Source organism: Amblyomma mixtum, chromosome 8 (assembly GCF_055824585.1).
Source record: "Amblyomma mixtum isolate Tamu chromosome 8, ASM5582458v1, whole genome shotgun sequence".
Taxonomy (NCBI): Eukaryota; Metazoa; Arthropoda; class Arachnida; order Ixodida; family Ixodidae; genus Amblyomma; species Amblyomma mixtum.
In genome coordinates, this window is record NC_143019.1 from 144,848,442 (window position 1) to 144,870,705 (window position 22,264).

At 44.6% G+C, this 22,264-nt stretch overlaps 1 long non-coding RNA gene across 1 annotated transcript; it reads right to left on the reverse strand.

Annotated features, from left to right (window-relative positions):
• Window positions 1–18,443: 18,443 nt before the first annotated feature.
• On the reverse strand, window positions 18,444–20,808 carry LOC149334698 (uncharacterized). Its single transcript, XR_016284787.1, has 3 exons — window positions 20,518–20,808; window positions 19,390–19,483; window positions 18,444–18,846 (listed from the first exon to the last, which is right to left on the reverse strand). It is a non-coding gene; the product is annotated as an uncharacterized LOC149334698 (long non-coding RNA).
• Window positions 20,809–22,264: the final 1,456 nt, after the last annotated feature.

Sequence of the window (22,264 nt, forward strand, 5' to 3'; positions counted from 1 at the left end):
CAATGGGGGAAGGTGAAGGCACCAAACCAAGAAGGAGGAATATAAGAGGAGAAGGAAGAGCTGAACTTCATGCGGCGCGTGGTGGCAGATTGGTGAACTAGGGGCGCATGAACCAGAATCCTGGCCATGAGGAGTATGACCTCAGATGACATAGTCAGTGGCGCTTTGTTTAATTTTGTAGGCCTCTGACCTCGGAAGAGAGGTGAGGGTGCCGTAGGTTTCATTAATGCCATTTTGCACTGTGTTAAATTTAAAAATAAAATATGATTCTCGTTGCTCGCGCTCACGAGTGTTTTTCAAGCCACTCTGTAGTATTGTTACTTTAAGTTTGTCAAACTCGTGGCCTTTCTCGCAGAGGTGTTTCGAAAGAGGGAGATTGGGGAGGGATTGAGTATGTGAACGGTGGTTATTGAATCTGAATCGGGAGGAATTGTCTGTTTGGCCTATGTATTGCATTCTACAGTCGCCACACTCGAGCATGTAAACCACGTTGCTGGAATCGCAATTTAGGTCTTCCCGGATAGAATGCTTGAAATTTGAATGGGTTCCTTTAGGCAGTGCCGTGGTTTCCATGTGTTTGCAGACTTGGCATCGGCTTTTTCCGCATGTTGTGCAACCTACAGCTCTCGGTTTATTGACTGTGGAATGGACAACATGGTTTTGTAGATTTTTTGGTCTTCTATATGTTACCTGGGGGACCGTGGTGAAAATTTTTGAAAGCCGTTCACTCTGTTCTATGATGTTAAAGTGTTTTTTAGGATTTTGTTAATGTTCGGGAGGTTACTAGTGAAGGTTATTATGAGATTACAGCGCTGTGATGTTGGCTGAGATTCCTTAATGACATGATTAATATTAGTTGCTTCCGCCTTTTTAATGGCATTGTTGATTATAGAGGACGGGTAATGTTGTTTGTTTAGAGTGTCCCGCATGCGATTAGCATTTTCGTGAAAATCTTCCGATCGTGAGCAAATTCGTTTGAATCTGATGGCCTGTTAGTATGGAATTGAAGTTTTGCAGTGGCGTGGGTGGCAGCTGTTGAAATGAAGATACTGTTGTCTGTCTGTGGGTTTTTTAAATACACTAGTGATTAATGTACTTCCTTCTACTGGAACCAGAACATCCAGGAAGTTAATTTCATTGGTTGAGTAGGTGTTTGTGAAAGAGATATTGGGATGGATTTTGTTGAATGAGGAGATAAACTGGATGAGTTCATCCTCGGTTTCTGTCCAAACTATGAATATGTCATCCAGAAAGCGTTTGTAAAAAGCTGGTTTTGTTGGATATGAGGAGAGAAAGTCTGATTCAATTTTGTTCATAAATATGTTGGCGTAATTTGGAGCCATTTTTGTCACCATAGCTGTACCGCTAATTTGAAGATAATATGAGTTGTTGAATTCAAAGGTGTTAAGTTTAAGGACCAAATTTGCAGGTATCTCGACGGCACTTGGACTAGGGGTGTCTAGAATTTTGCATTCTTTATATGATCCGACCATTGCCTGAATTCCGTCATCATGTGGGTTGTTAGTGTAAAGTGATACCACGTCCAGGGTAACTAGGAAAGCGCCTTGAGGGAAGGCGACATTGGATAATTCTTTCAGGAAGTGATTAGTGTCGCGTATGTAAGATGGATGTTTCGGAGGTATATGTTTGATGAGAGAATCGATATACTCTGAGATCGGTTCTGTTATTGTGCCAATACCAGAAACAATCGGTCTCCATGGATGAATCTGTTTGTGTATTTTCGGGAGCATGTAGAAGCGCACCGCGGAGGCGTTTCTTGGCTTAAGCGCCTTTCCTACTCGCGGTGGCAATTCACCTTCATCTGTTAGTTTTTTGATAGTTTTTGTTACGATGTTCTTGTGCTCAGCGGTGGGGTCTGATGGGAGTTTAGTATAGAATTTCGGGTTGTTGAGCTGGCGGTTTCCCTCCTGAATGTAGTTATCTGCGTCTAAAATAACCATGCCTCCACCTTTGTCGGCGGGCTTAATGGTAATGTCAGTTCGTTTGCTAAGTCAGCCTAAGGCGCTACGCTCTTTTTTTGTGAGGTTAGGTGGCCCAGATTTACGTGTCCCAAAAGTTTGAAGAATCTCCTTTTGTACCGCTTTTCCAGACAAGGGATGTAGCGCCGAAACAGACAACACACAGCAAGATAGACGGGACAGGCGGTACCGCTTTTATATATATAGGCCCTGATGTCTATCCCTACCAGTTTTGGGTGTCCACTGTTTCTGAGGTTGGGGGTACCGACTATTATTTTTGTTGGGTTTGTCGAAGAAATATTCCCATGATCTGAGAGTTCGGGAAAAGTTATCTAGATCCTGGAGTAACTTGTGCTCGTTATACTTGCCATGGCTTGGGCAGAATATTAGGCCACGCGACAGAAGTGACTTTTCCTCGGGGGTGAGCTGTGAGCTTGACAGGTTAATTATATTTTTCGGAGGATGTGGCTCTTCGGGTGTTCGGTCTAATGTGGTCGGATGTTGGTTTACGGTTTCGTTGTAATTGTCGGGTGTGGGTATGCGGCTTCCTAGTTGTAACGGCATTGTGAGCTCTATACAATCATCGACACAAATGCCATCACGGGAGAATTTCATAAGTTCTTTCGTCCAAATTTGCTGGGTTTTGTTAAACTTGAATACCTCAAGCTTATTTACCTCGGATCTTGAGAGTATCATGCTTTGACGCGCCCGCCTGTCCTCGAGAGCTAGTGATGCCAACGTCGGTTCTCCGAGGCGCATAGGCCGGAATCCAGGGGACTGATTTCGTCAACGATTACTCTGTTATCGACTGCCTTGCTTTCTGGTATTCGTGTTTTCAACGTGGCGTGGGGCCTGTACATACCACTGCCCAGTTGTATCCTATACGGATTGAAGGGTCTCTTTGCAAAGGTGCAATGCTCCACACAGTTGTGACAAGTCGATGTAGAAAAGAGCAGTGTTTGAAAAATTCTCGTAGTTATCAAACCTGAAATGGTCTTGTGTGCCGAGCACGTATATCACTATCATACTATTCATCACTGTTGAATCCCAAATTCAAGATACAGCAGTTGGACTATGTCAGCCGCCGCTTCACGAAGGAAGCTGCTGCAGAGGGACACAGGAAAGTGTGGTCACGAGAACTGGAATGAGAAAATTAATTACGAAAGATATGCATGCGAAATACAAGGCGAACAAAGAGTGCCATCAACAATATGTAGAGCATTAATTTATTAACGACATTACCACCGACATTACCTGTAACATCAAAGTCTTCGGAGACAATTGTATAATTTACAGAAAAATCACAAGCCATGAAGATCATGCCATACTTAACAGATCACTGCAAAAACTTTCGAACTGGTGTAATGACTGGCAAATGTCAATTAACAAGGTGAAATCGTTAACAATTGCAGTAACTAGAAAAAAACAACCATAAAATTTATTGTATAACATCAATGGTACTCCACTGGCCTTCGTCAACAAACACAAATACTTAGGAGTTACATAAATTAACGATCTTAGATGGGGCAAGCACATCTGCATCACTTCAACTGCATTACGAAAGCTGTTTTTTCTTAAAAGGTGTCTTCGTCTGGCGCCAACGGAGACTAAACTTTTAGCGTATAAAACGTTTGTCAGACCTGTTCTAGACTAGGCTAACACTGTTTGGTTTCCTCAGTCAGTAACCAATATTTCACGACTTGAAAGAATTCAACGTAGAGCAATGAGATTTACAAAAAAAAAAACTGATACAAAAAAACTTTCCCACCAACACAACTAGCTGTAATCTCCGGGCTGGAAACACTATCAACAAGAGCAAAGCGCGCGCGACTAAAATTCCTTTATCAGCTTCTTAACAACACTTTCAAGATCGATTCATGCAAGTACATTTCACTGTCACAAAAACGTGCATTAAGAAACCTGCACGCGTATACGCTAACCGAATATCCTAGATATGTTTAGTGCACTGTGTTGTTCGTACCTCGGGATGGTCTCCGAAGTTCTTCTCTCCAGCAACGTGCGGAATAAGATGCAGCCGGTTACTGCCAGACCAGATAGACGATTTTATTTACAAAGCAGGTTATCAGGAGTCTCTCCCCTAGAAGCACACTGAAGCCACGTTTTATACATTTTCAATTCCCCAGGTACCTATCTGGTGGAAACTTGGTTGTTCGAACATCGCCAATCACATTTCTTGACGAAACCCGCCCACAAAAGGGCGGAACATCACCCTCTCGCCACCGTGACAAAAAGGCGGGACATTCACACTCTCGCCGGTCCTCCCACGCACAGATGGTCGATTTGTGTATTTTGTTCACCCATCGTTCCGTGGAATTAGGAGTCCTTTGGCGGCAACTAAGGTGATATACACATTCTCGCTGTCAAGTCGGAGCCGTTTCGCACCGTGATGGACTCCCTTTCGTTGTCGGTCCGCTGTCGGTTTTGAGCGAACTTGAGACCCCAAACAGACGCGTTTCCGCCGACAGCCGATTTAGGGGCCTCCGTCCCCTGGTTGCGCCGCCACGCTTTCCCCCCGCCGCAGCCGCCGACAAGGGCTGCCGCAAAGGTTAGCCAGCAGTGTCTCTCGGCCGTGAAGGAGGGGGCGACGGCCGTTTCCCGGCCTCGAAGGAGAGGGTAAGGAGCCACCGGCGGGCGCACGTGTGCGCGACCAAAACAATTCCCAGAACGGGACACCGGAAGCAAACGCGTACACAAATACACACACACACTCAGCGTGCTGAAACCGGCCGTTATTCACGTAGCCCAGTCCCGCTGGCGCCAACTGTCGTCGCTGCAGACGGCGCGTCGAGCCCAACAATCCTTATCACAGTAACACTTTAAAATTTCTTCCCGCTAGCAACAAGAGAATGGAACCGTCTAGGCGCATCTATAACTAACGCTGATTCATTTTCAAATTTTTGTTCTGAACTAGAAGGCGCGTTTTAAAACTAGAGATGTGGTTACAAAGCTTTTTTTTTCTCAACTTCAAGGAGTATATGATGTGTTATGCCCATGTTTATATTATGTTTATGTTTCTGAACTAGCATGCCTTTTTTCTTTGAATTGCTTGTGGAAATCTGTCAAACTTCTTTTCAGTGTTTCTGTGCTATGAATTGCCTGGATTATTGTTGTCCTTTGCACGGCCGCTTTTAGAAATGTTTATCCTTTACCCTGTATTATGAATGCAATGCCCACCTGCTAAGGTCTCAACCAGAGACTTGCAGTATTTCAAATAAATAAATAAATAAATGAATAAATAAATAAATAAATAAATAAATAAATATGCAGTGGATGACAGCCCCTGCATTGTGTAGCTTGAACTACAGAAGGCTCCCTTTTAAATCTGGTGAACCTGCTGGTCTGGTTTGGTGTTCGATAATCAGCCGAGAGATTTGAACCAGTCCTTCTCGTAGATCTCGTATGAAGTCTACAATAGAGCACACGAAAGGTTGAGTGGGTTGCCGCAGGTGACAAACCAATGCACCAAGATCTTTTTCCAAGAATTACAATGCGAACAGTAGCTCTCACGCATCACAACAAAGATCAATAGGCAAGACAAACACGTATGGCATGAAACATTTCAATTACCAACAACTGCAGCTTTCTTGGACATGAAGCTTGAATATTGTAAGGTATTGGTATGGAAATATTTTAGGCAATGGTCGGTTCTCCCGCTCCGTTTTAACCTATTTTTGAAACTTTCCATCGCTACTGTACAAAACCAATAGGGCCCCTTCTCGACACTAGCAAAAACGTTATTAGCAAAAAGATGGAAGCCTGCCGATGGGAGAACTGCGGACATACTGATTGTTACTGATTGTTGTCGATTGATTATTACAATGTATGAAATATATGCGTTCATAAACACTTTCCCGTAGAAAAATGATTACGTCCACAGTTTCTGCGTTTGGTACTCTTTTAGTCAGCGCTATTGCTTACTGTATTTATTTGTTATAGAGTCTCTCTAGACTTATACGCTTGAAACATGGAAAAGAATATCTAAACACTTTTCGCTCTCGCAGGCATTCAGCAGTAACTCGTGCATTCGCGTCACTACAGGCTGCAGGGAACCTATATCATGGCCACTGGAACACTGCATCGTGAGGTACCAACTGCAAATAATTAGCAGTGTGCTTAGTAGTCACACCCACACCCGAAGAAAAAAAAAACACGTTCTCAAGAGGGCATTTAAGTGCTACTGTAGTGTTAACGTTGCGGAAAACTTCCCGTCAAGTAATTAGCGGGGGTTATACGTATTTGTTTTATTTTTGTAAGGCAACACTCAATACATATTGCCTCTCATAATGGCGATAACAATTCTCTCGTCTGAGCCATACGATAGGATTATTCTTATTAAGGAACAAATGATGCCTGCAAGAAATGCACATGTGTATTTGGTTCGTATATGTGGCAGATAAGCAGAAAAGACAACTTTGGCCTAATCAGAGTTAGAAAACTTACATGATTCACCTATTTGGTTCGAAGCTTTCTTAAACGCACACTTAGTCCGCCAATTCTACATAGAAAACGTGTAATCACAGTGGAATTTCACGAAACCGAATCTCATTGGAGTGCGAGCAATGTTCTAGTGACTAGAAGGAAACGTGAAAGTACTACGCCCTCAAAAAGAAGTATATTTAAAAAATTTGGAAAAGTTCTAGTTACAAACTATAAATTTGTTTAACACCCACAAGCCCTGTCCTTTTCGAAACTGAATATCATTGAGGGGAGTGGTGCATTTCTCCTCACAGAAGGTAGCATAGAGAATTTTACAAGTCGCTCATTTGGACCAGCGACAGCTCTCTTCTAAAGTTGTACCTCAGACATTACCAAGTGTAATGGAGTTTTTTCTTTCGGAGGTTACATAAGGTTTCGATAACAGCGTGTTTTTACATTCCATTGGCTCTAAAAATTAAAAGGTAGTAAGGACTCGTTGGCATACCAGAGATTTTTCCTTCCTTGAAAGTGCATGGCGCAGTAAAGAGCAGATGCGGCCTTCAACGAGGGCTTTATCCAGGCCATGGTGTAGTCGACCAGGCACACCTCAAAGGATGTACATCGCTGTCAGGTGTTCCTGCTTGCTCGCCTGTGCAGGAGAGGAAAGATATGATAGCCAGGGATTAGTATTCCGAATCTCTACTTCATTTAAAAATGCAATAACTCGTCTACACATTTCTGTGGAAGAGACATGACCTTATATCTGGCTATTTGTCTTACCAAGCAACTGGCCAGAAAAAAAGACACTAACAAAAGCAAAAACGCGGCGCTGCTTGGCTGCTTGCCTGGTGCACGGGGAATTGAGGAGAAAGTTAGGATTTAAACGGCAATTCATGATAAATTGGTGTTGGCCAGTTGGGCAGAACACCGAATTTTAATAAGTAAACAACATCCTTTGGCACCATAGCCCGATCCATCCATTAAAATGCAGCGTATGAAAAGCCCTGTAAGCCGATTCCGCAAACAAGGCTGCAACTTCACTCATTGCATGAAAAGATTGAAACTGAATTTCATCAGTTTTAGGCAGCCATTTCGGCTGCTAAAAAGCAACAACATGCCTGTATAAGAAATGTGTTTATAATTGATTGTACTAAGAACGAAATTTGGATAGAAGCGAGCTTAAAGTCTCCCTAAAGCAAATTAGCTAATTTATCGCTTTATGTTTTCTTTATAACCATGCGCAAAACATTAGTGTACATGCATCGCCAAGTAGAATTCGCCTGCGACCAGAAAAAAAAAACAGAGGAGCCGTACCGAGTGGAGAAGTGGGCGTGCGGAACCGAGGAAAACATACCGACTCTCGATATTAACAACTTCACTTTACTGATATACAATCGTCGAATAAGGGTGATGTACTATGGGTGTTCAACGTCCCAAAGCGACTCGGGCTATAAAGAACGCTGTAGTGAAGGGCTGCGGATATTTCGACCACCTAGGGTTCTTTAACGTGCACTGATATCGCATAGTACACTGGTCTCTATACTCCGTCTCACAAGTTGTTTGCAGCAATACGAAAGCTCTCTCGTCCAATCAGGATGGCGCGCACTACATTACTGTGTTCCTACGCGTCTGTGGCTCGATCCACCTGATGTCCAGGTGACTCGATTCATATGAAAGAAGGCGTACTAGTAGTTAGCTTCTTTCTACCTCTAGGAGGTGGCGCTTGATGTGTTTTTATTCTTCCACCTGTTTTTTTTTTGGACAGGCAGACGCCCGCTCCAAAGGGAATGGCCCCACTTTTCCTCTTTTTTTTGTCACCACCTGTTTGTATCAGTTGTCACGTCACAGTTATTTTCAATTTTCCTGTCATGTGTATATGAATTTATTTACTCCAGAATGGTCAGTACACTATTAAGTTGGGTCGAATGCAGGCCGGGGCAAATAAATGTCGATGTTGGCGAAATACAAAACAACTCTATGCGCTGCGTGAAACTCAACGCACAAGCGGTCAAAATTAATCTGGAGGCGTCCGCTACGGCGTCTGCCCTATCTCATGAGCGACGCTGCGACAGCACTCCGACTTTCGCGCGTCCATTAGCTCGTTAATGGGGCTCATCTCATCGTCCTCATCACAACTCCATACAGCTGTGCTAATTGTGTCGCCCTCCAGGTTGACAACAATAGGCGGTCATTGGTCAACAACATCGTCGATGACATGGTCCAGTTTCCTCATCCCATATTCCTCACTAATAACATGCTGCACATAATTCTCTCAGTTCACAGCAGTCACTTGCATGATCATCATCATCATCATCATCAGCCTGACTACGCCCACTGCAGGGCAAAGGTCTCTCCCATGTCTCTCCAATTAACCCTGCACTCTTAGAACTAAAGGAGTGCAGAGGAGTGCCCAGAACACACTTTGAAGGAGTATTCGCTTGTCCCATATTCCACTCCTTTTTCCAGAATAAAATTACTCCCTCTGGACAAAGAGTGATCCAACACCTACTCAAGGAGTACTGTACTACTCCTGCAATAGAGTACAGGCACTCCTCCGAGGGAGTAAAGCTACCACATTGAAACAGCATCCTACTACTCTTTCAGGTAGAGTTCCAGGACTCCGTTTGTTAGAGTGACTATGCTCCTTCAAGGAGTATCAGCCCAGATCTTATATTACTCCTTCCAAAGGAGTTTCACGTGTTTTCAATGTATCGTACTAATTTTCTTATTTCACATATTCTTCAGAGCAAGTTGGTCATATGTTTTGCAGGATCCACCTGCGCTACATCTACAAAAGAGTAATGAGCAAAAGGGATTATAATCTTTGAGTAGAATAATTTTTGCTCATACAACTACTTTATGGCTACACTACAGTTTGCACATTAGTATGGTGCTCTGTCTGCGTTGGGAATAACAATGGTTCAAGAAATAATGACACAAATGTACAACACTGATAACTTTTATTTCTCAAGTCATTGCTGTGATTGCTGTGGCTGCCCAAAACACGCTCGGGAGGCGCTCGCTAGGATCAAGCCCCATTAGTGTCTCAAGCAGCAGACAAGCCCGCTTTGTTTTTGGGGTGTACTTGACATTAAATGCCAAGAACACTGCCAAAAGCAAAGTAAACCCATCTACGAAATCCACCGCAGTGAGCTGTAAGCGCTCAAAAGAAACTAAGATGCTGGATGATGCCGTAGCTTGCTCGGCTGAGTGAAGGAGCTTTGGCTATGCGTGCATTTCTCCGGGTGCCTGCAAACATGAATGAAAATAATGCAAGTAAAAGTCAATTCCAATGCCCTTTTCATACTATCCTGCATATAACCCCATGAAAAAAACGAAAGAATACAACTAGAATGTACTGATCGTGTGTGTCATGTCGCCACTAGTGTGTACCTATATTGTGACCAAGTGCAGACACCTTTCATTGCAAACCTTCATTCAGAGCTACAATTTTATGAAGCCCAATACAATTATCACTATGCTAGTCCTTTCAAAAGCTGTGTGCATGTAAAACAAGCACATATTTACCAAATGAAAATTTTAACATGAGCAAGCTCTTCTGCAAGTATCATGATCAGCCTGACTACGCCCACTGCAAGGCAAAGGCCTCTCCCATGTTCTCCAATTAACCCTGTCCTTCGCCAGCTATGTCCACCGTGTTCCTGCAAACCTTCGCCCATGGAACATTTTGCTGCTTCCTGCTACGCCTGCCTTCTCTTGGAATCCACTCCGTTACCCTTAAGGACCAGCGATTATCTTGCCTTCGTCTTACATGCCCTGCCCAAGCACCCTTCTTTCTCCTGATTTCGACTAGGATGCCTTCAACCCGCGTTTGTTCCCTCACCCACTCCGCCCGCTTCCGATCTCTTAACGTTACGCCTATCATTTCTATTTTCATAGCTCGTTGCGTTGTCCTTAACTTAAGCTGAACCCTCTTCGTTAGCCTCCACGTTTCTGCCCCATAGGTGAATACCGGTAGGATACAGCTGTTGTATACTTTTCTCTTGAGGGGTATTGAAAAACTGCCATTCATGATCTGAGAGAACCTGCCATATGCACTCCACCCCATTCATATTCCTCTAGTTATTACTCTTCATGATCCGGATCAGCGGTCACTACCTGCTCTAAGTAAATGTATTCCCTTATCACTTCCAGTCATTTCTAAAACCACACCTATTGTGCTTGACGGTTCTTGTCACATAATACATTGTGCAGTTTAAAATATAGGGTAACCTTGAATCGGGAAAACACTTAAACCAATGACAGTTTTCTTGCTGAAGAGAAATGGCTGTTGCAATTCCTGTTTCTCAGATACCATTAACTGAATTTCATGCTCTAAAATAGTGAAGAAAAAATTCAAAATTTTTCATCTCAAAGAGGCAGACAACAAATTTCAGTTTGGTTTGGGTTGGTTTATGGGGTTTAACGTCCCAAAGCGACCCAGGGTATGAGAGACGCCGTAGTGAAGGGCTCCGGAAATTTCGACCACCTGGGGTTCTTTAACGTGCAATGACATCGCACAGTACACGGGCCTCTAGAATTTCTCCTCCTAAGAAATTCCAGCCGCCGCGGCCGGGATCGAACCCGCGTCTTTTGGGTCAGCAGCCGAGCAAATTTCAGTTGCACATTTTTTTTTGTTTTTAATGATGCATAAGGCATTACTATGCACGGATAACCACACAGTATTCGCCTATGACTGCTAAATAATTTGTAATTAAATATCTTCTCTCTCCTGCTTCACTTTTAAAAACTGAGCAATGGCAATGGCATCAAAGGTCAGTATAAGCCAGGGGAGGCATGAGGAAAACTGCAATATAATTGCGGCTTCGTCATTCATTGTGATTCCGACTCTTAAGGCAGGCTGGCTTTAGCATTGTAACTAATTAAAACGATGAAGTAGCGATATAGTAGCTTTTTTGTGCCTTCCATAACCTATACTGAACATTGATGTCATAGCAATTGCTATGCTATTGAAACAGGGAAGAAAAGAAATCTGGTTGTAATTCTTGATGGAACAGCGCAAAACATCGGGACAAGAGACAAGCGCTGACTTACAACTGGTTTTTATTTCGAAGAAACATTGCTTCTTATACCTTCTTCACCCTCTCAAAAAACACATGCGTCGCAACCATATCGTTGAAGCGTCCACAAAAAAGCATAAGACAAATAATCACAGATATTTATAATCACATTTTTAACATGTCAAATTCTTTCTTAGTCAAAGCAACAGACGGCGTGCTGACACAATCGTCGCGCAGACTCGCTATCGAAGCTGCCTCGATTATCTCCCGGACTAACTGGTCGTTGTGATTAGCCAAAGCTTTGCATTTTTGGAAAACCGGTGCACAACTAGTTGAAGGGCAATCTCTGCAATGGATTCCCAGGTTCCTGCAAGCTTGCTCGAAATTATTTTTGTGTTCTAGCAGCCTTTCATTCATGCACCTGCCAGTCTGCCCAATGTACTGTTTACCGCAAGTCACTGGCAACGAATAAACAAGGCCTTCGGTGCACTCCACAAAGGGGGTTCGATGCTTTATCGTGCATCCCTGCTTCTTTTTGGTCGGATCGGAGTTGACTCGTCTGCACAGACTTTTGAGTTTATTAGGAGCAGTCATCACTACATTCACGCCAGCTTTTCGACCTATGCCTTTCAGGCGATGGGAAATATTGTGAAGATACGGAATTGCTACTACCGGCCTCCTTTCTTTCTGTTTCTGTGCATCATCTTGCTGCTCGGGCCTAGCCTGCATCAGGTGCTTTTTCATCTGCTTGGCAACAGATACCAACAGGTGCGAGGGGTAACCCGAGTTGCCAAGCCGTTCCGCCTGGCGAAGAAAGCTCACATTCATTTTGTGAACACAGGATTTCCTCAAGGCATTCGTGAAGCACAAGTTCACAATAGCCCTCTTGGTCAGCTTAGAGTGAGCTGATTGGAAGGGCATTGGCGCTTTCTCCGCTCTGGGCTCATAGGCCCAGCAGGCGTGCCCTCTAGTGAACTCAAGTCTCAGGTCTAAAAACCTGAGTGACCCTTGAGCAGGAAGCTCGTGCGTGATAATAAGTGGCTGCAAAGCCTGCGCAAAGCGACCCACCTCCTCCATTACTGCTTCTAGCGTATTCGCCCTTTGGCCATCACAAAGAACTAGGTAGTCATCAACGTACCTAAATACCTTTTTAACATTAGTACCTGCAAGGGTTACGTTCAGGAACCTGTCTTTTCGCGCCAAGTACAAATCACTGAGTAGAGGCGCGATACATGAACCAATGCGAACACCGCGTTTCTGGAGATACACTTTTTCCTCCCAACAGACGTAAGTTGACCTGAGGTACACTGCTAATAGCTCCAGGAACCCTCTAATAGACATTCCGCAGGCGTTTTGAAATGCAACAGCACCATGCGTATCTATGCATTCTTCTACAGACACCATCAGCTCGTCATGCGGTATGGAATAATACAAATCTTTTACATCAACTGAGCATGCGGCAAAGGCACTGCTAGAATTGTCAGTTAAAAATCTAGCTATATCGTCCGAAGATTTCACCTGAAATGGGTCGTCAATTGTTAGTAGTTTTAATTTTGCTTGCAAGAAGACACCAAGAATCTTTTGCCACGTCCCTCCCTCAGAAATTATTACCCTCAAGGGCCAGTCTAGTTTGTGAGTTTTTACAGTGAAAAACGCGTCCAAGTTAGACTTCTTGCAAGTTTTTATGCCTCGAAGGAGGTAGTCAAATTTAAGTTCTTTGCATAGCTTCATAGCAGTTACCTTTGCTTTCCTAACAGCTGATGTCTTGTGCTCGTCAAAAACAGAGCTGATGGTTTCTAACGCCTTATTTTTGTACAAGTCCTTGGAAATCACAGCAAAGCCCCCCTCTTTGTCAGAGGTCAGCAACGCAAGGGAATTGTCTTTCAAGTACCTTACAGTACGTCCCACTGGGAGATTCCTCTCGCAGAGCTGGTAGCGGCCAACGACGTCGGCTCTGTCTGAAATACACCTTGCACTTTCCGGCTCAGGGCTTGCCTTGGCAACGCGCCGCACCATGGCAAGAAGCTCCGGTGTTGTCTTCTTCGGTTGGATGGCAAACTTAGGCCCAAGGCTAAGCACCTCGCGGACCGGTTGTGGCAGAACATCCACACCAAGCGTGTGGATCTTGTTTTCTTGGCTTTGTTCGGTCATGCCTCTTCTCCTTTCATTGTAGTCAGCGCGCAGCAAGGTGCAAGGAAAGTGCAAGGTGTATTTCAGACGGAGCCGACGTCGTTGGCCGCTACCAGCTCTGCGAGAGGAATCTCCCAGTGGGACGTACTGTAAGGTACTTGAAAGACAATTCCCTTGCGTTGCTGACCTCTGACAAAGAGGGGGGCTTTGCTGTGATTTCCAAGGACTTGTACAAAACTAAGGCGTTAGAAACCATCAGCTCTGTTTTTGACGAGCACAAGACATCAGCTGTTAGGAAAGCAAAGGTAACTGCTATGAAGCTATGCAAAGAACTTAAATTTGACTACCTCCTTCGAGGCATAAAAACTTGCAAGAAGTCTAACTTGGAGAAGTCTAACTTGGACGCGTTTTTCACTGTAAAAACTCACAAACCAGACTGGCCCTTGAGGGTAATAATTTCTGAGGGAGGGACGTGGCAAAAGATTCTTGGTGTCTGCTTGCAAGCAAAATTAAAACTACTAACAATTGACGACCCATTTCAGGTGAAATCTTCGGACGATATAGCTAGATTTTTAACTGACAATTCTAGCAGTGCCTTTGCCGCATGCTCAGTTGATGTAAAAGATTTGTATTATTCCATACCGCATGATGAGCTGATGGTGTCTGTAGAAGAATGCATAGATACGCATGGTGCTGTTGCATTTCAAAACGCCTGCGGCATGTCTATTAGAGGGTTCCTGGAGCTATTAGCAGTGTACCTCAGGTCAACTTACGTCTGTTGGGAGGAAAAAGTGTATCTCCAGAAACGCGGTGTTTGCATTGGTTCATGTATCGCGCCTCTACTCAGTGATTTGTACTTGGCGCGAAAAGACAGGTTCCTGAACGTAACCCTTGCAGGTACTAGTGTTAAAAAGGTATTTAGGTACGTTGATGACAACCTAGTTCTTTGTGATGGCCAAAGGCGAATACGCTAGAAGCAGTAATGGAGGAGGTGGGTCGCTTTGCGCAGGCTTTGCAGCCACTTATTATCACGCACGAGCTTCCTGCTCAAGGGTCACTCAGGTTTTTAGACCTGAGACTTGAGTTCACTAGAGGGCACGCCTGCTGGGCCTATGAGCCCAGAGCGGAGAAAGCGCCAATGCCCTTCCAATCAGCTCACTCTAAGCTGACCAAGAGGGCTATTGTGAACTTGTGCTTCACGAATGCCTTGAGGAAATCCTGTGTTCACAAAATGAATGTGAGCTTTCTTCGCCAGGCGGAACGGCTTGGCAACTCGGGTTACCCCTCGCACCTGTTGGTATCTGTTGCCAAGCAGATGAAAAAGCACCTGATGCAGGCTAGGCCCGAGCAGCAAGATAATGCACAGAAACAGAAAGAAAGGAGGCCGGTAGTAGCAATTCCGTATCTTCACAATATTTCCCATCGCCTGAAAGGCATAGGTCGAAAAGCTGGCGTGAATGTAGTGATGACTGCTCCTAATAAACTCAAAAGTCTGTGCAGACGAGTCAACTCCGATCCGACCAAAAAGAAGCAGGGATGCACGATAAAGCATCGAACCCCCTTTGTGGAGTACACCGAAGGCCTTCTTTATTCGTTGCCAGTGACTTGCGGTAAACAGTACATTGGGCAGACTGGCAGGTGCATGAATGAAAGGCTGCTAGAACACAAAAATAATTTCGAGCAAGCTTGCAGGAACCTGGGAATCCATTGCAGAGATTGCCCTTCAACTAGTTGTGCACCGGTTTTCCAAAAATGCAAAGCTTTGGCTAATCACAAAGACCAGTTAGTCCGGGAAATAATCGAGGCAGCTTCGATAGCGAGTCTGCGCGACGATTGTGTCAGCACGCCGTCTGTTGCTTTGACTAAGAAAGAATTTGACATGTTAAAAATGTGATTATAAATATCTGTGATTATTTGTCTTATGCTTTTTTGTGGACGCTTGAACGATATGGTTGCGACGCATGTGTTTTTTGAGAGGGTGAAGAAGGTATAAGAAGCAATGTTTCTTCGAAATAAAAACCAGCTGTAAGTCAGCGCTTGTCTCTTGTCCCGATGTTTTGCGCTGTTCCATCAAGAATGAATAACCAACATGCCCAAGCTGCTGTCCTGGTTGTAATTATTTAGCGATTGGAGACGAATACTATGCAACAATTCTATGTATACGAATGCCCAGCACGTCACTACAAAGAACACACATAACCAAAAATTTGGTGTTTATACTCATTTAAGGTAATACTACTTCCCACGCAAGAACACGACAGCCATGTGTAAACTTTTTGCTGTCATAGTAATAAAATCTATCCAACGACAAGTTAGGCGCAGCATGCCTGCTCTTTATAAATATGCAATACTGACAATGTTTGACACTAGCATTTGGCATGAACGAGATAACTGTGATTACTTCGCACATTACGTGCCAGTCCATACTATTATGCACAATTTAGATTTGCAAATGTAATGTGTAATTCTCTCTGACTGCCACGTTAGTGCACTGCAAACCAATGAAGTTGCCTTGCATTTGCAATGTTCTCACTACTTTTATGCAACACTGATCACTTCAGTATATCTGCATCGTTCTGTTAGACGGCCACGGGATAGCTAGAATTAAGGCTATTTTATGTGATGGAAACCATTGACTAGACAACAAAGAAGAAAAGCCTCAACTACTGTCCTGGTGCTGGGACGTCTAATAAGAGCTCAGAAAGACTCGGTTTCAATATGCCAAACCCTCCGCATAATATTACCCTGTGCGAAAATACCCCACCCCACCCTAGCTTAATTTCTGTCCACATGCACCAAGGCTCATTGCACCTGTTATAAATATTGCCCTAAATATTGCAATCAAGCTGCCCGTGTATGCATAGGCTATCTGTGCATCGAGAAAGAAAGAAGTTGTTAGGAATGTTTCACACCAAAAACAGAAAAAAAGGCAGCCTGTTTCTCAGAAACAGCTAAGAGCATGAAATGGTGTGTCCAAAAAGATTAGGCTGCTTTGTACTTATTTATGACAACGAGAACTGTCAGAGCTGCGCTTTCAAAAATTCAGGAGCTTTGTGCACAAACGTAGCTTCCGTATGCACGTCTTGCAGCACCAACGCTTCCGAATTGAAACGACCGATGAATATGCACAGGAAAAAGCAAATAGAGAGCGCTTGAATTTAAAAGAAAAGCTACCTTGCACAATCAGAAATTTCACGACAGAACCTTCCAAACAGTGACGTGTACTGGTTGCGGTATACCGAATATATACCTAGCAAATAAGTGTGCGCTTTGTTAACGAGCGGGATTCTGTGGCGGCAATGCTACAGCTCCAATTCCGAAAACCTAATCCTGCAGAAATTGAGTTTTCAAAATACGTGCGAATGCACGATACACTTTTGCACGCATTTAGAACTTTCAGTTGTGAAACACAGACAACGAATCTTGTGTATGCGTCTTCCTTGGCTGGTAAAAAAATTCTATAAGTCTCCAGTTTGCCTGTGTACTCCACAAATTCTAGGATCCCTGTCCGCTACATGTCAAATTTCACTGAAGCGAAAGTAATACAACCGACAGCTGATGATCTGCTAGGGCAACAGGATTTCAAAAGTTTGAGAAGGGCAGTGGGAGTCCAATCCAGGTGGAGTAATGAAATTTGACTAGTAACAGACAGGGATCCTCCAATCTGTGGAGGACACCGGCAAATTGGAGACTTACGGAGGAATTTTTTTACCCGCCAAGGAACACGCATACACAAGAGAGAACCACAGAGGACTACAGCTTTTACCAGCCCTTGTCCTGTGCGGTTCTGTCTTGTGTATGCGTCTTTTTTGGCTGGTAAAAAAATTCTTCCATAAGTCTCCAATTTGCCTGTGTACTCAACAAACCGCAGGATCCCTGTCCACTACTAGTCAAATATTTCAACTCCACCTGGCTTGGACTCCCACCGCCCTTCTCTGTGGAGAAAGGGTGACAGCAGCTGGCAAAGGACAAGGTTAACTGCAGATCAACTGGGGAAGCATTATCCTGCACTGATTTTGACGGCAGGTTCACAAGACAAACAAAATCAACTCGAGGAGCGGGGTGCACATCATGCGACTGAATGTCAATGGCCAGTGAAAATGGCACCAGCACTGTGGAATGCACATGCAGAAAACGACGCATTTTTTTGTCAACTTTGAGTAGCAGTCTACTGCAATTTTAAAGAGCAAAGCTCTCAAGTATGGCAACACTGGCACTTTTTGTTTTACTGGGGTGAGGGTCGTCGTGAGGGTTGAAGTCCATATTTCTTTTCCATCCACTGTGTTAATTGCGAGCTATGTTTACCTAATAGGGGCTGGGCATCTAACATCACCGTTATTTCTTTGCAGCAGTTAAAACAATACAGCATACATTTTATAACATGCTTAACGAATTTTTGGGAGCAGCATGCTTTTACCCTTCTACTATTTGTTGCTACTGAATCAGTTTGGCGTTGACAAAAGACCTGTAATAAGGAGTAATTACTCATTGACATCCACTCGAGCACAGCCAAATGGCTACAAAGGAAAGCTATACAGCTTTCACAGAAACTTCGTAGTTAAAGAAAGATTCGTCCTGGTCCGGTGTTCGAACTCAGAACCACCACTTCACAGGAGCAGTCGCTCTATCAATTTGTCCAACCTGGACGGCAAGCTTATGGTAGGGCGAGAGCGAAGTGATCAATAACTCGGGTGGGAACTGTGTTGGTCCAATGTTTTAGGACCCCTAAAACATTGGACAAACTCAGTTCCCGCTTCATGTTACCTCTAAAACATTGGACAAACTGAGTTCCCGCTTCATGTTACAATACTGAGTGACATTTTGGTCTATACACCAGAAATACCGATAAAGCATCATGATAGAACACAATGTTTTTTAAAGGGATAAAGGAATATGTTCGTCCTTTCAGAGGGCACATATGCATAAGAGGCAACATGTGTGAAATAGTCTCTGCACCTGAAGCAGTGTAAATTCCATTATGTTAACAGCAGCAGTCAAAAGCTTCATGAGCGACTATTTCATACAGATCATGTAATTACATTCATGTAATTCAGGATCAGATTCATGTGATTATACAGGGAGGTACTGCTGCTAAGTGCACGTAGAGCTCTGCATGCATTTCTAAACCCGGCTGTGAGCCTATGTCTACGAAATTTTTCTAAATAGGCAGGTAAGGTATGCATCACTGGAAAACAATACCTACCACAAACAGCTGAGGAGAGATAGCACAGCCAAAAGCTGGAAGCACGAATGGCCCAGTAGATACTGGCAGCTGGCAACTGCAAATAAATATGTCAGAGCAACTGTTGTCAGTGGCCGTAACAATGTCATGAATGACAAGAGAAGAAATTGTCTACTGCTTCATAAATTAGAATAAGGTAGTAACATAGGAACACAAAAAGCAATGAGAGGGCCCATGACAAAAGAAATGAACAGATTGTATGTGATGCACCGATATACATTTTTTCAGTAGATTTACATGACTGTCACACCCGCATAGAAAGATGAGCAGGCTGGAATACCACTATTTTTATGCATGATGAAAAGAGCGTAACTATTCGAATATAGCATGCACAGGATTTTATTACTACTAGGGTGCTTTGCAGCAGCACCGAAGGTATTTTTAAATTGAACGTAGCGACCAGTAGACCCGTCTGCTTTGCACAAATGATGAGAGGATGGAAAAGGCATGCATTCATTAGCAAGAAGCACGATATCTCACATCACAGCATGAAACGAAAATTGGTATTGCATTTAACAAATCTGCACAGAAATAAAAACTGCCTAGTGGCAATGCAAGTAAGAGCAAGGGAAAAAAATACCGAAGAAAACTGGTGAGTGTGGTGCAGGGAGGTCTGTGGGTAGGGTCTCGTGCCTGGGAATAGTTCCGAGCGCGGAGAATCGCCGGCAGCACAGCTGGTGGCAGTCAACCAAGAATAAATAAGAGAAAGTGAAAATCAATAACAAACCATCACCGATATAGCGAACGACTTGAAAGCGGGCCGCACAAACGAGGGATATAGCAAAAAGCTTGAAATCCTAAATAAGTGCGCAGTTGCATCCCAAACAGTTCTCAAAATCTGAAGGCGAGGAAGCATCGACACCTACACCTCAGGGCAGACGCAAGAACGATCTAACTTTGACATAATACTGTGTCAAATTCTGTTCAATGGGGAAGCACAGATAAAAATTTACAAATGACTAGGCAAGGGATATGCCCCAGCCTTTTACACGCGATCATTGTCCCCGAAAAAATTGTATGACAAATATTAAGGCGTAAGCACTAATCCCACGAGTACACACACTGAGCACTGTCTGTTGGCAGCTGGCCTAGCGCGAGTGCTCTGTCGCGCGGCACTGCCGCTCATCGTCATCTTCTAAGTAGCACAAATCAATCCGACGGGCACCAGCCGCGAGGCAACTCGACCGTTGTCAGTTCCCTTGTCTGTCCGCAGCTGGCCTAGCAAGAGCGCTCTCTAACGTGGCACTGCACGCTCATCATCCTCTCCTACGTAGCACAAATCTATGCTATTGGAATGTAGTAAACTTTGTCTGTTGTTTTTCGCAGCGCTAGCAAGCGACCGCATAACTCTGTTGTGATAACTGGTGGCATTTTTATTTACCGCGGCACCCGAGTACTAAACGCAGATAGAGACTATGGAGCAACAGTTGCCATGCGGCCTATACGCCCGTTCTTTTCTGGTAAAGGCCGATTCACACGATTTTCCGTTCGCCCGCTGCCGCGGCCGACAGCGCGCCTCTCAATGTGGTGACGCACGAATACGTAGTGCGCGGGCCGCGGGCGAACGGACCGTCGTGTGAATCGGCGTTAACGCATTATAGCTGAGGCAACCGCACGCAGACTGCCTGCACTGCCATCCCTATATAGGCGCACACTAATAACGCGTGCGAATAGAGATCAGAAGTAAAGAAACGTACACGGGACTCACCGTTCAGACGGCTCATCAAGGCTTAGCAAAACCGCACATTCTTCTTCGTTGCCTCTCCAGATGACAAGAAGTCGTAGCGCTACCTTTCTTCAGGGCTTTACCCGTTCAAAATCACCAGTGTTGATAGGGCGTAATTCTCGTCGTTGGTTTCCAAAACACACTTGTGTTCTTCATACACGTCCACCGCACGAGCACTCAAACAATGCTACGAAAACCCAAATAACACAAAACGTGACGACGGCTGCAGTTTTGCTTCGTTGAAAAAACCTACAAATGCGCTTTTTTTATAACTAATATTTGAATTGTGTTCGCAACAAAAACAAATTATATTTTTTTATTTTATTTCTTTATTAAATGCGAATACCAAAGCGCTTTTAGATACTTTTGCTGACATGTCGTTTGTAGAAGCTGCGATCCTGTGATCCCATCTCCGGGTGTCCTAGCAGACGACGGCGCAGACGATGCTGTTGACGGAATGCAATTTCGATTGACGGCAGCGAAAATCCCTTAAATGCGACAAAAAAGGCAAAGAAACGCACCGTATCGCAAACTGGTCCATATCAAGGATATGTTCGACGCGAGCGGTAGGACAAAGAGCAGCTGCGATGCATTACTCTACGCGACACTGGCATGGTCGACGGAGATCTACATGAAACAGAGCTTAAATGTGACCCGTACAAGCGGATTACTGTGATATCAACTGCGTTACGGAACTACGACGATACTTGCTTCACACTTTAGCTTGTATGCAACAGCGGCCCGCACTCGCCGCATCCTGTTCGAGTGTACTTTCACTAGCAAGAGCCCACATGCATGGAAGCCGACAGAAGCAACTGTCTTTTCGAGTTCAGATTGTTCCGAATAATACGAGCAGCTTACTTTAGCACGTACTCGAATTCAAGTTCTCAGCCTGTGTGTCACGTATGGTGACGATGGCGTCGAGGACGAGCTTAAGAATCGCCTTAACGTGGCCGCAACGCAGCCGGTATCCCAAGCATTCGTGCGCTAATTGTTGTTCACCTGTACTGCGAACGTGCGCTCAGTCGCAGGCCAGCCGCTAGCTGCTCGATTTGCCAGCCTTGCGAGTACAATTCGCAAGTTTCTGAGCCAATCTTTGAGCGAGCCGAGCTTTCAGCTATGACGCTGCTCGCGAGCGCGCCGCGCGACGAGCTTCGGCCTGCTCCCTGGCTGCCGTATTCGTAGCTAAGCCTAGGAGGTTTCACTTCGATGCCAGAGCTGAGAGCAATTTGAAACTGGCTAGCGCTGAGGTGCTACTCTTTGCATTGTAAGTACGTTTTATTGTGAACTATGTCTCGTAGTGAAATAAAGATATGCTGGGGTCCACTCGAACGGTGATGATGGCGTCGAGGACGAGCTTAAGAATCGCCGCAAAGCAGCCGATATTCCATGCATACATGTGTGCTAAATTTGTTCACCTGTGCTGCAAACGTGGGCATAAAGGCTCGCTCAATCGCAGGCCAGTCGCTGCTCGATTTTTCAGCCTTGCGTGCGCGATTCGCAAGCTACGGAGCGAATCATTGAGCGAGCCGAGCTTTCGGCAACGACGGCGCCCGCGATCGCGCCGGGCGACGAACTGTGCGCTGCTCGCTGGCTGCCCTTGTCGTCGCTAAACCTAGCCGATTTCACATAGATGCTGTAGCTGAATGCGCTTCGAAACTGGCCAGCACTTAGGTGCTACCCTCGGCACCGTTTTACTCTGAACCCCGCGTCATAGGGAAATAAATAT